The sequence below is a fragment of the Eufriesea mexicana genome, unplaced genomic scaffold (assembly GCF_001483705.2).
Source record: "Eufriesea mexicana isolate 0111107269 unplaced genomic scaffold, ASM148370v2 scaffold17514, whole genome shotgun sequence".
Lineage (NCBI taxonomy): Eukaryota > Metazoa > Arthropoda > Insecta > Hymenoptera > Apidae > Eufriesea > Eufriesea mexicana.
In genome coordinates, this window is record NW_016924843.1 from 138,537 (window position 1) to 143,817 (window position 5,281).

Here is a 5,281-nt window from a genome sequence, read left to right on the forward strand (position 1 = left end):
CTATCTTCCACCCATCTTCCCAGCCTCTGAATTCAAAAATAGCATATACAAAATTTTTCTCTCCAACCTAACCTCCAAATTGCAAGAAGACAGAAAATAAACCTCCTACACGTGAATTTATCCAAACGACACAGCAAAGGCTGTCATTTCTAATCCACCGAAATTCGTTGCTGCTCTCCCTAACCTCAAAGGACAGGCTGAAAGACCGCTTGAACGCAATTAAATCCGCGGAGACGAACGACAATGGAGGCCAAACAGGTGACGTCCCCAGGGTGAGGTCTGCAGCTTTCCCAGGAACGGTTCCTGGTTCTTTCGTTTGCACGGGGTTGTTGGGAAACGGTGATCGCGTAGGCCGTTGACCCTGGCTGCTACGCCACTCCCACACCGCATTACGTCAGGCTACGTCCACTGCATCCTGCTCATCTTCTCGACGTTTTACGAGGGCTATGCTACCCGCGAGTGTTCACGGCGCGGGGTTGCGGTTCGCGTGATCCTTCCGTGTTCCTCGAACTTATCATTCCCAGCGGGACGGAGACAGGCGGTGGGAGACGAGAACAGAGTCTAAAAGTCAAGCAAATAGGAGAGAGGAGTCCGGCTGATTAGAACGTTCCTCGAAACGGCTACCATCCTTCCTGCTGGCTCGCTGAACCGAGAAGGTCACCAGATTCGGATGAAATTCCACGTACACGTGTTCCCTGGAGCCAATGCCCTTCTCTAAGGGCGATAATGCGTGTACGAAGAGATAAAGAGATTTTCTCTTATCACGTTATCGAGACATGTCTCGTATCGATGCTCCGGACTTGGGCTGAACTGAGCCAGCGATGAACGAAGACGGTCGAATTTGGAACGCGTGTGTAAGGTGTAGCCGCTGGCACGATCACCTTCGACTTTGGTCCTGCGGAGAAAGTAGCCGAGCAATCATAGGGGATTCCCTAAAACGCAGGCCCATGTCGCAGTTAGCCGGGTTTCTCGCTGGACCAAAGGGAGCCGCTGGTGCTGGTGATGGTGCTGCTACAGCAACAACCTGTTGCAACCACCCCGACACGCCATAGCCAGCGGGAGACGTCCAACTGGTCCGAAGCAAACCGAGAAGCTACATAACCACTGGCAGCCGAGTTTCTCGTTTGCTTCGCCGGACTTGCCACGTTTAAGAGGCAATAAGCCGCCATATTTACATACTTTACCAGGCTTAATCGTTGTTGTATCACGTTGCGAAATGTATCTCGCTCGGTGGAGTTTGGTGAGAAATCTAGGGATTTAGTGATTTAGGATTTAGGGTCGATATAGAGCTTTGTATCGAGCTAGAACTGTACGCAGAGGTTTATGGAGTTTGAGGTACAAAGTGAGGTTAGGTTCGAAGAATTGATGCATATTATCTCGAGTGTAATTAATATAGAAATATTTAAAAGTGTACGTTATATAGATATACAGCGTGATATATTGTTTTCATAGTCAAGAGAAATATATTTGTTCAGATAATTATGCGTCGAGGTTATGTAATGTTTTATAATACAAATTATAAAGTTTGATATCGAGATTTTCATTTTTGTGACAAATCGTCACGTGAGATATTCAAACGAGGCAATTCCATTCGATAATATATGTAATATATAAGGTATTTATCACGTTATCTTTGTATGGTTACTTTTCCCTAGGGAAAAATCTTTCAAGCGCGGGAAGTTAATACCATGTAACTATAAGTGTTTCGAAAATTTCTCTATAGCAAAGTTCCATGTGCAAATCGGAAATATACGCTAGTTTGCTCGAATGATAATGGTTGCGCTTAAAAATTCACTGTACGTACCATTTCGTCCGAGAATTCCCCTAGCCTTCGAACTTTCCTGTATAGGGATTTCCCCAGTTATTGAGTCGTGTCGTTCAAGGATTTCCGCGATTCTCTAACCCCGATGCATCGGGATTTCCCCAATTTTCGAGTTATATTGTATAGGGAATTTTCCCTAGTCTCGAATACGCTGTATTATTTTACACGAAATTCTCTTAATTTTCGAACTGTATCCAACAAAACCATACGATATATCCCTAACACTAACACTAAACCTATCACAATTTGAACTACTCGCTTCTCAGTCAACATATCTCTTTGGTCACGAAACTTTGCAATTTTTCATTCACCAATCGTCAGACCAATCACGCTAAAGTTACTATTAGCGTGAAGAACAACACCTTAACCTTATCTTCGTCATAGCAAAATTTAATTAACATAATTCCACAGTTTGATGACCAGACGCACAACGCAGGTGGAGAATTCTAGAATTAAACGGGAATATTTGCAAACAGGAGTAGGTAATTGGAAAAAGGAAGGTGGAATATTCGAAAACAGGTGCACGAGCATGATCATGGAACTTAGGCGTGTTTAGCGATCCTGTTCCCGATGATCCCCAGCTGGAAGCAGAGTACCCTCGCCAGATACAATGCGAGTTTAGGCCTTTTTGAATCGAATTGAAATTGACTTTGCTACCTGTCTACCTGCCTTACCTGCTCTCAGGCTCTTAGACCGCGGGGCGGGGAGCCGGGGAGCGAAAAGGGAACGGGAGGAACAGAGAGGCAGGAACGAACAAAGGGCGTATTCACGCGTCAAAAGTCACCACAGCGTAACGATAGGGTGGTCCATGGAGAGACCTGTAGGACCTACTTTGGTATTTCTGCGGCATAGCACTTGTCGCGCATTTATTCTTCTTGCTTTACGAGCCTCGTCGCCTAGTCTACGTGACTCTCAGCTCCGTGACCGACGTAAGTCTCAATGAAACGTACGCTCTTGAAGATCTCCGATCTCTCGACCCGCGAGCCTCGCAGAGAGATGGAAAAGAAGGAAAGGAAACACGTTCCATCCTTCTCACGAAATGACCAACGAAACGAGAGTCCGATCCGGGCGCCTCGTGCACAGTGGACGCCGAATTTTCTGGCGTGTAATGGACCCGGTACGAAGCGGCCCGGCGTGAGGAGTGGGAAAGATAGGGCTGAAAAGGCAGGAAAGAAAAGTCAGGTCTTTAGTAGGTCAACGGCGATGTTGTTCCTTCCCTTGGAAGATTACGTCATCGCGCCTCCCAACTCGCACAGCCGACGGTGCACGTATCGCGCGGGCTGGTGTGCGTGGAGACATGTCATACACGTGTACCGGGTCTGTTCCTACGTGTGTACTTGACCACCCACCCGTCCACCCACTTACAGAACTATGGCCACGTTTTAACATACCAGGTATCAGTCACGTTCGAATTTAAGCCTCACGGACTTGCAACTCCGCGTCCTCGCGGAACTCCGGGAAAGTGCACGGGTCGGGAGTATACACGCGTGTCTGCGACGCGAACCGCGGGGTCATCAGCCAGTGGCGAGTTTAGCTCTTTTCTGGCCGTTCGCGAGAGGCCACAGATCGATGTTCCGCGAAGGGGTTTTCACGAACAGTCTGGCGCGAAAAGGCGGCAGAGGGAGGGAGAGGTATGCGGGTCGGGGTCGAGTCATGCATATCGATGACTCGTACGGCTCGTATGAATTTTTCATAGTCTTTTACAATTTGAAAAGCTGCTCGGCGTTTATGGTTCTATAAACCCAGTGACCCCGGCGGTGGATCTGCTCCGGCCATCTCCGCCGGCACGACACTCGTCTCATCTCGGGTATAGCTAACTGTTCACGGTCGGGTTCGACTGGTTTGGAACGGTCTGCCGAGGAAGATTCCGCGATCCGCGAGCTTCCGCGCCTCTCTGTTCCCCGTGCAGACGGATCCGCCATTGATCCCGCGGGCCGCGTGGAAAAAAGGAAACGTCTCGGAGCAGCGTGGTGGCCGTGGCAGGAAAACGGAAAGGAAAATGAAAGGAGACGGTGGTCTGGCAACGGCCGGAGGCGGCCGTGGCCGGGGGGGCAGGGGACGAAAGGAAGGTTGGGGTGCAAGAGGAAGTTGGAAGGAGAGGAGCGAAAGAGAGGAGCGAGAGATATTGGTAATCGTGGAATCCGGGAACCCAGAACCGTTCGAACGGTTGGCTGCCGCAGACGCAAGGTCGTTGTCCTTGGGGGATCAACGACCCCTCGATGAGGGATGCCGTGGTGGGGATATATATACACCTCCCCATCCATGACGCCGCCGTCTGGGTATAAGGGCGCCTCCAGGTTGGGTTAGACCTAGGGTTAGATTTAGAAGTCAGGAATAGGGATGCGGATAGTCACGTAGGTACACGGATAGATAGCCGGGTAGACTGGGGAAGGAGGACGAGGTGCGGGACGGGGAGGCGGGAAGAGGCAGAGGGAAAAAAGCTGAAAGGCAGCCCGGGGATAGAAAGTCCATGTTGGGTGGTAAGGCGGGAGGGCGTCGCGAGAGAGAGGCGTATAGGGATAGAAAACGCGACGCGGCAGGTTCGTAGCCGAAAACCCGGTACCCAGGACCTGCAGGCTACTCCATCCTAGGGGTGGAAAGTTTTATCTTTCGCTCCGGCGAGTCGCGTAACCACCTGTTGGGGTGGCGAATCCGACCCGAACCCGCTCCAGATCTTCCACCGGCCCTTTATTTTCGGCTCCCGGTTAATTTCGAATATATCCTGCGGCTTCGTTGCGGCTCGATAGAGCGCCTTTGAGCTTCTCCAATCACGGCGACTGGAAAATCTCTCTCTCTATATATATACACGCAACTGTATCTGTGTGTGTGTGTGTGTATAGAGAAGGAAAGAGAGAGAGAGAGAGGGAGAGAGACGCGCGAACGGGACCCGGGGAGGGAAAGGAAGGTGCTTTTGAATAGAGGTCAGGAATGCTTGAACTTTTTACCTTCTTTCCTCTCCTTCCTTCTACTTTTCCTTCTCGCGAAAGGAGTTTGAAAATTGCATCTCAGTGATGAAAGTAAATCATGGCATCGGCGTGTATTCCGCTTATTCCTGCACGCTTATTTCGCTCTTCACGGAAGGACCCGAACTCGAGGTGTCACGGTCCGTAAGGGCCGTGAGAGTGCAGGACGATAGGTGGATCCTTTCTGGACACAGCGGAGCAGAGCAGGGCAGGCGAGGCCAGGGAGCAATGTCCCTTCGAGTCATCCCCTTCCTAACGTATATGTAAGGTATGCACGCCGTTACTCGCCTCCACGGTTACCGACTCTTTTTATCGAACCACGGAATCTTCTACGATTCCTTCCTCCAACTTCCCCTTTTTCCATTACCTTCGCACCCTCCTTCGCCGACTCGCCGCCGCCGTGTCCTCGTTCCCTCGATTTTTCCCCCTGTACCCCGCCCCCCCCCCCCCACCCCAGAACAGCCCCCCGGGTTTCCCCCTTCCCCCTACAGGACAA